Source organism: Varanus komodoensis, unplaced genomic scaffold, assembly GCF_004798865.1.
Source record: "Varanus komodoensis strain SLA01 unplaced genomic scaffold, ASM479886v1 scaffold15, whole genome shotgun sequence".
Classification (NCBI taxonomy): domain Eukaryota; kingdom Metazoa; phylum Chordata; class Lepidosauria; order Squamata; family Varanidae; genus Varanus; species Varanus komodoensis.
In genome coordinates, this window is record NW_025335440.1 from 18,891,525 (window position 1) to 18,901,125 (window position 9,601).

Sequence of the window (9,601 nt, forward strand, 5' to 3'; positions counted from 1 at the left end):
CTGTCTGACCTCCAGCACCAGCCGGCTCCGCTCACGACATGCCCACCATGTGGACATCCAGCCTATCCTTGAACACCCGCACCGATGGGGCCTCAACGACCTCTCATGGAAGCCCATTCCACACCCTCGGGGTCCTGACTGTCAGGAAGTGCTTCCTGGCATCTAAATGGATCCTTGGTTCCCTGAGCTTTGCTCCGTTGGAGCACATCCTGCCTTCCTCTGCAGGGGAGAACAGGTCTCTACCCATCTCCATGTGACGTCCCCTCACATACCTATATGTCGCCAACATATCCCCTCTGAGTCTCCTCTTCCCCAGGCTGAAGAGACCCAGTTCCCTCAATCTCGCCTCATACCCCATCCCCTGCAAACTGGCCACCAACCTTATGGCCCTACGCTGCACTGACTCTAACCTGCCTATATCCTTTCTGTAATGAGGGGCCCAAAACTGAACACAATACTCCAGTTGCGGGTGCACCAGAGTCGTATAGAGTGGTAGTAATACCTCTCTTGATCTAGAAGCCACACTTCTGGCTATGCAACCAAGGGTGGCGTTCGCCCTCTTGAGCACCGCATCACACTGCTGACTCATGTTTATTTTTATTAAAACATTTTTATGCCGCCCCATTCACTGAAGCCTCGGGGCGGCTTACAAACAACCTCGGGGCGGCTTACAAACAGTTTGCAGTCAACCAGTACCCCGAGGTCCCTTTCACAAGTGCTGCTCTCCAGCCACTTATCACCTAACCTCTACTTATGACAGCTATTCCTATGCCCCAAGTGCAAGACCTTGCACTTATCCACATTGAACGCCATCCTGTTGTCTCCTGTCCACTTCCATAGTCTGTCCAGATCCTTTTGGATCTGGAGTACCTGCTCCTCAGTTGTGGCCACTGCTCCAGTTTTAGTGTCGTCTGCGAATTTGATCAGCAGACTGTTCACCCCTTCTTCCATGTCGTTAATGAAAAGATTAAACAGGATTGGCCCCAGGACAGAGCCCTGGGGGACCCCGCTTGTCACTGGCCACCATCCCGATGATTCCCCGCTAATGGTTACCTTCTGCTTTCGGTCAGTCAACCATGCCCTAATCCACCGGACAGTGCTTTGGTGTATCCCAAAACTCCTCAGTTTCTCCACCAAGATATCATGGGGCACTTTGTCAAAGGCCTTCCTGAAATCCAGGTATACCACATCCACTGCATCCCCTCCATCTAGCCATCTCAAAACCTTGTCATAGAATTCCACAAGGTTTGTCTGGCAGGACCTGTTTTTGCGGAAGCCGTGTTGTGTGGCTGTGAGCCTCCCTTCCCTATCTAGCATCAGTAGATCTCTCTCTATTACGAGCCTTTCCATTGTTTTTCCTACAATGGATGTAAGGCTAACAGGTCTATAATTCCCCATGTCCTTTCTACTACCCTTTTTGAAAATTGGGACCACTGATCTCTGGAACTTCACCCATTCTGCACAAGGTCTCAAAAATGGAGGCCAGCGGGCTTGAGAAAACCCCTGCCAACTCTCTAAGTACTCTCGGGTGTAACCCGTCAGGGCCTGGCGCCTTTGTAATGTCCAATGCCCTGAGGAGCCCCTCGACTTCAAGGGGGTTGACTCTAATCTGTGCCCCTAAGTCCCCAGCCTCATCTAATCTCCTATGCGGATATCCCCCATCCTGCTTTGGGGAGAACACAGAGGCAAAATAGTCATTTAGCATCTGTGTCTGTTCCCTCATATCAGTACTGGATCTCCTTCCTCCTTATTTGGTGGTCCCACCACTTGTCTCCCCTTCCTCTTCCTATTTACATGCTGAAAGAAGCCCTTTTTTGTTGCTCTTGATATTCTTGGCAAGTCTCAGCTTGTAATCAGCCTTAGCCTTGCAAAGAATCCTTCTGCAACGGGCCTCCTCCTCCCGGTATACCCTTTCGTCTATTTCCCCCAGTACCCATTTCCTCTTTTCCCTTTGCAGGCCATTTTAGGAAGGTAAGGATCCAGTAACCCATAAGGGCTGGACAGGCAATGTCTAGAATGCTATGGTTACATTTGGCCTAGAATGGTATAGTTAAATTTTCCTCGAGAACGTGGTATTGTCCTAGTTTGTCACCCAACAATGATTCTCCAATAATGTCTATGATCTGAGTACGGGATATAGGGTATAATCTACCAATAATCTACATAACACTCCTCCTCCTCCAGTTCTACCATCTCAAGAAGAAAAAATGTACAGTCTTGCGGATGGATCTGATCAAGGGTTTGGGAAAAAATCAGATTGATTCAAGATAAACTTCATCCTACTTCCAGGAAAAAAATCACCAACTACATCAAGTATCCTACAAGTTTCTTGTCTGGACTTCCATGTGATTCTTATGAAACATTTAAAAACAAAATGAAGTTGAACAGAAAAGAGCTCTGAAATAATTTGTATTTGATTACCCTATTCTGTAGTTTTGAAAAAAGAAAGCCAATGCTTTTGTGAGTAGCTGTGTACAGAATTTTGCAACTGCTCACTGGTGGTTTTCAAAGTCACTTTGCATGCATAATTTTCTCATCTTTATGCAGAATTTCCCCATATTTTTGTTGACTAAAATATTACTCATCTAATTTCCTATTTAAAAAACTCATTTCCAGCGCCACAGTGTTGAAAGGTGCTACCAAGCATTTAGCCTTCCATTTGCATACAACAAATCCTGTAATCTGATGGGGGCTTTCACACAAGGATGACTGCAAGCAATTACATGGGCAAAGAAATATTTTCAGCAGAGGTTCTGCCCTACGTTAATTTCATCTTTGAACTCCCATTGAGATTTCTTCTATTGTTAAATTGCTTATTGATGTGGATTTAGAAGAGAAGAAATAAAACTTGCACTGAGCTGGGCTATTGAGTTTTCTAAGCCTTTTTTTTTTGTGCGTTTCTTTGCATTTTTTAACTTTTAAAATTATAATTTGGAAAATTTAAGTTTATTAGGAAATAACAACGTGATCAAGTTAGAATAATTCATTTAATTTAATGCTCATTGACAAAACAATATTCAACATTCTCCACATGAAGCATCCATCATGCAAGAACAGAGGATAATCCAGGCATTACATCTCAAGTAAATTAGTTTCATGGTGACATGTATTCTAGTACAGAATGAAGGTATACAAAAGATTAACATTTCCTAATAAAATGGGGTGTCTACCCAGTCTTCCACAAACTATTTATCATCATAGCACAGATATAATTTTGCAGCAGGGGGTTAATGTGGAAACTAGATTTATAATGCATAGAAAGACAGTGGTAAGACTATATCCAACTGGAAGTTATGCAGTGGCAAACCTGTTGAACAAGTCACAGCCCGTATATTTTGCAAGATTTGTAGCCCAGGGAAAATTATTTTATTTAACACAATTGTATCCCACCAAGGACCTCAAGATGGCATGTGTAAAGCTTGGTATTCATGCTCATGAGGCTCCTGGGAGTAGTGCTTGAGTGGCTTACTTAAGATGACTGTTGGACTTTCCTGACTTAGCAAGGGCTTGATCATGTTGAATTCTACTTCTTTGCTACTGCACTTTGAAATAATTTGGATTGATGCAGGTGCCCTGAAAGCCAGCATGAGAATGTGAAGTCCTTTGTATGCTCCTCTTCCTCCTTCTCATCTTCCACAGTCTTTCATTTTCTTAGCTCCTCCTCCTTTGCCTGGTTCTGGGTGCCACAGTTATAGGCAGGCATTGGTAAATTGGAGCATCTCCAGAAGTGAGACCAAGATGGTGAAATCCTAATGATCAAGCAAAAATATCCTATGTGGAATGATTGGTGGAGTTGAGTATATTTAGCCTGGCAGAAAAAAGGTGGCGGGTGTGATGGCATGGCTGGTGTCTTCAAATATATGAAATTTCATCAAACAGAAGATGCAGCAGTCTATGCTCTGGTGCACTGGAAGGCAGGTCTAAGGGGTGGTGTGGACCGATACTGACTAAGCCAGCCTTCCCCAACTAGGTGCCCTCCTGATATTTTGGGCTTCAACCCTGATTTGCTTCACTCAGCTTGGCCAATGGTCAGTTTGAGAGCAGGAGTCCAAAAGATCTGGAAGGAGCTGGGTTGATGAAGCCTGGCCTAACCATTAGAAGAGAAGTCCTAATAATAACTTAATAATAAGAACTTGATAATAAGAGAGTAAGTCCCTTCTCTGGGACTACTGAAGCAGATGCTGGATGGCCCCTGCTCAGAGATGCTGAAGCTGCATCCTGCATCCTCCAGTGGGTTGGACCCCATTTTAGCCAATAATTTGAGTGAGAAATGAATGGGATTTGGGTAGTAATGCCTGACCTGTCCAATTGATTTTAATGTGTCTCCTCTAAAGAGGATGAAATCTAAACTCAATCCCTTGTATTGGGCAGGAGGTTGATTAGATGCTCGACAGTGAGCCCTTCAGCTCTGCAATTGGTCCTCCTTAGCTTCAGTTTCATTCTATGAAATTCAGACTGATGCATCCAATCAGCTTTTGCTGCCTGATTGACTTGTTCAGCTTTCTGCCAATTCATACAAATTTGAGAATAATTCCACATGGTAGCACTGTGAATTTTGCACAGACACACCATGTAGCACAGACTTGCCAGCCATTGTAACATAATTCAACCATAAGGAATGAGGGATTACTTTGCTTGGTTTATGGAGTGACTCATTGTGTATGCAGCTCAAGATTAAATGAGTCCATATTATTTCTCTTCTCAACAGATTGCACCTCTTTAATGGCAAAGTACAACTTGCTATTATGTTCCATCAAGTTGTCTCTGACTTATGGTGACCCTATGAATGAATATTCTCCAAAATGTCCTGTCCTTGACAATCTTGCTCAGATATTGTAAGCTCAACACTGTGGCTTTCATTATGGAATCCACCAATCTCATAGCCGTTCTTCTGCCTTCAACTTTCCCTAGCATGATTGTCTTCTCCAATGAGTGTTGCCTTCTCATGATGAGCCCTAACTATGACAGCTTCAGTTTCATCATTTTTCTTCCAGGGAAAGTTCTGTCTTGATTGGACCTAGGACCCACTGGTTCCCTTTTCTGTCTGTCCAAAGTATTCACAACATCTCCTCCAGTACCATTATGGAACACATCAATTTTCTTCCTGTCAACTTTCTTCACTGTCCAGCTTCCACAGCCTTCCATAGTGTGATTGCGTATACAATAGTGTGGATTATCTTGACTTTGATTTCCTGTGAAACATCCTTACATTTGAGGAATACCTTTGATGGTATACATTTAATTACAATTTTAGATAACTTAAAAAGTGAATCTGTATTGAAAGTGAACTGCCTTTTTCTACTGCTTTCCCTTCCCTTTTGACCCTTCCATTCATCAGTTCATGGTGAAGGCAACATTAAGTACAGAAGAAAAGGCAATGTTTTGAACAAAGATGTTGTAGCCCAACATCTGTTAGGGGTTCTTTGCTGGAAAAAGCTTGGAACCTCTGAAATAAGGAACAAATATACAAGTTGGAGTCAGCTACTAATTTAATTTGGATGCCAAGTGTTACTTGTTTGTTGCATTCCAGAATGAGACTTCCTCTCCCTGCCACAACATGCACAGACTCCATGCTGCTCTTTGTGAAACATGATCAGTCTTTTCCAAACCCAGCTGCGTAGCATCTCCCTTTCCCCCCCTTTTAAAGTTTCCTTTTGCTGTTGTTTCTGTACTGCCAGTGCAAAGCCATCCAGGCCTTAATCGAATTCAGAACACAGGCGGTTTCTTTTGTTAAACATCTTGTCCTACAAGTGAGCCTGTACCTCACACACCCACGATTCTTCCTCCTTTTTCCATGGCTTAAATTCCGTTTAGCCCAGAGAGCAAAATCTTTCCAGAATAGTCGATGCAGAGAGAATGGAGGATTTCTAGCAATAATGCAGAAAAAACCCAAAGTCTGCCTGAATGATTTTATTTTTTTGCCCCAGCCAGCCCACCTTTCATCATAAAAAAAAGAACGCATTTGGTGCATAATCAAAATCCAGTGACATGTCAGAGGAGGCAGTAATCTCTGGCAGTTATGTTTTTCAATAGGCTTCAGCTCAGAGCTGCTTTTAACTCTGGTTTGCTCCCTGGCTGTAACTTACAGGGGGCTTTAAAGTGTACAACTACTGGGATAATGCACACAAGATGGTAATACCTGCGGTGAACTTAGTATATTTATAATCACCTTCCTCTGACAAAATTGTACCCTGCGCATCTTTGCAGGTGACAAAAAGGGATTTTATTTTTAGCTCTTAACTGGTGCAAAACATGAACCAACACCAATATAACTATGGCAGAGGAATTGCACTGCTGCAGGGAGCAGAGCAGCCCCAATTGGTATGGATGTGCTTGCTGGCTGAAGGATTTTTTTTTCCTAGTGACAAAATATTGGATAACACAATATTCTAGCAGTGGACACGCTTCCTTGGGGGAAAGGGGCCTGCTTCTCCTACTAACAATTGTATATTGATTGTGAGGTGGGGATGCAATTAAACACGTGCACTGAGAAAAGGTATCCTTTTTTGACCGGCAGTTTCCATGCATTTTGATTTGGAAATGCAGCCTTGCCGTGGCTGCCCAAAATGAAGCAGGCGGTGGCAGTGGCCAAGCTCGGGATGCAGAAGCACCTTGTGCGTCCACCCCACCCCAGGCAACTTCCTTCTGGATGTGATGCTGAAAGTTTCTGAGCACTATAGCAAAGCACCAAAAATGCAAAACATTTTCCCTCTACTGCTTCTAACGTCAATTTTCGGGCTCAGTCTTTTGTAACTGGAACAACATGATTTGGACCCTCTGCTTAGGTGCCATATTGTTTTTATAACTTTTGCATGAACAAAATCATCTGAGCCATTTCCTGGACACATCCTTAATTCCCTGGGAAGATGAAACTAATGTGGGTTCTTCCTGGATAGCTCAAATGTTCGGCGTGATGTTCTTGGAATTCCTGAACAGCATGGCCTCGGACCATGGCATACTGTGGTGAGTAGGCTTTGGACTGGAGACTTTGGTCTCTGACAATTTCACTCCGCACTACCTTTGTTTCTTTAGCCTTGTATCACGTCAACCACTTGACAATCACCATTGGCTCTCACAGCCTCATTCAGTCTTCAAGTTGCGGAAGAAATAGTTGTTTTGTCTGCTGTCCCCCTATCCTGTAGAGCCACCCAGAAACCAAGGACTCCCGGAGCAGGAAAAGTCATGAATACCTTTGGGCACCAGGTAAGCCCTCCCTTTCAAAGCACCCATTTATGATCTGACCCATCACGTGATCATTAGTTTTACTGCTGGTTCCTCCATGCCTTTTAAATACATCTCATGTTTGTTGATATTTATTAATGCATTGTTTTTATACTATTATGTTGTTGCTGCTGCTGCGGCTCTTCTGTTGAGAGATATGATGACAGTGCCCTGAGGATATTTCCCAGCTGTGTGATACACAAATCCCAAGCACAAACCAGTTCTTTTTGGTACCTATATATGCTTTTGCTCTTAAAGTTGAACACTGGCCATTAAAAAAAGACCTGATCTTCAGTTCAGTCTTTGGCTTGCACCTTCACTGACAAAATTTAATGTAGGGCATTTATCTGTTGACCTCACCAGCATGCCCCTGCTTCACGGTACACGAAGGCTCCCTCCTATCCCTGCCAATGTGCTAGCTGTCCTCTTTGTTCCTTCCATCAAGACAGCCTGCAAGGTTTGTGGCAGAATCATTCTTTGATTTCTTTTAGAACACTCAAAGCTTAGGTGATTCTGAAAACACAATTTTGGATCCAATTCATTATTTCTAAAAGCAGAAGTATCTTGAAGACAGAACAAGAAATTTGTGCAGAGAGAAAATCAAGAACCTCTGGTTTAAACTTGACCTTCAGCCCAGTCCTGCCCTTGCAAAAGTAAACAAACCAAATATTCAGTGACATGATGATGATGAAAACGATCCAGGAGGCTTGTGTGATTGGAACTATTTCATCCTTGATTTGTGAAAAAGAACGAAAGAAAGAAAAGAAAGACAGAAAAGTGCAGGATGGTAAACGTCAATGCAAGATTGCACATGGGAAAAATAGTTGTAGCACACAAATCTGCAAAGCCTCAAAGAAAGGAAGAAAATAGATTGTCAGGGAGATTCAGCTAACTCACTCCTGGGATGTCACTCTTTAAAAGGAAGGAGTCTTTTTGAGTGAAGAACTTTTGATCCAAAGTACAGACATGGTCCAATAGCTCCCGCATCTTGCTCTTCACGATGGTAAGATGTACCTGGGAAGCTAGTAAACAAGCCACTGTTAACAAGAAGTCCACCTGCCCTGCTATTTTGAGGTTATGCCTCTTACACCTTGACTCTAAAATTGCTTATTTCATCCTTGAAAGCCACCCAAGCAAGTGTTAACGTTCAGCCACGGCAGGCAAGCTCTCATTTGCACCAACCTAATTCAGTGCATTATGAGCAGCCCACTAATGTAAAGGCATGGGATGTGCCCATCTCTCTGTGATTGTTGCGGCACAATATTAATCAGGTTGGAATCGTTCAACCCAGTTAGTTCCGCTCTCCTTCACTTATTCCCCAGCCTCACTTGCTGCATCTGTCAGGTCTCCTATGGAGCCCACAGCTGTGTACTTCACTTCCAAGTCTTCCAGCTGTAAGACTTTGAATGTACAAAAGTTCTAGGAACCTGCAAGGGCATTGCTATTCCCAGTTGCCCATGGTCAAATTGCAGGACAACCCCAAACCGAAACCCTGCAGCATTTTCTTTATATAGCATTCTCTTTCTGCCCTTGGTCCTCTGGAATGCAAACAAAGTTGTGCTTTAATCTTTTTCACCCTAGTTCCCTGCCTTCTAATATGCCCATGCAGCACGACACCCCGAGTTTCCCCAGTGAGCTCAGATCTGCAATTTCAAATGCCAGATTTGAAGAGCTCTCCCAGATCCTTTACATGGCAAACTCAGCTTGCTCCAGCTCAGTCTTTCTCTGGCTATGCTCTGCATGAGCCATGCTGCCAGTCAAATTTTGACTGGGAACTTCTCTCTCACACCTCCATTTTCAATCAAAGTTCTATAGTTGAGTGTTCTCTCTCTCTCTCTCTCTCTCTCTCTCTCTCTCTCTCTCTCTCTCTTGCAATAAAGGGCATATTACTCAATTCAAGCCTTAGTTTTCTTTAAAGCACAAAGTGCAGCGTCCCAGTGTCACATCTTGTTGCTTGGCCCTAGAGGAATATTGACATGTGCCGTCATTTCTCATGTAACCTCGTGTGCAGCGGGATGGGCAGCAACGACATCAACCCAGCTGATCCCCAGGGCCGCCTTGTACCAAACAGTGGCAGTGGCACATGTGTATCTGCAGGGCAAGCCGCAGCCGCATGACCCCAGCACATACTTTGCCCGCAAATTGGCCCAGGTTCAGTTCCTGCCAGCTTCATCTATAGAATCAACGCAGACAATATCTCTGGAGCAGAATAAGGCAATGACCCATGTTCTCAGTGCCATTTCACCACCAATGTCATGTGCAACCTGAATTCATCAAGTGTGTAATAGTGAGCACCAGCTTCCGATTAACAGCCCACCCATATAGGAAGCTCCTGTCCCATCGGCAGTTATTCTGTTGCTCACCACTAACAGTGCATCTG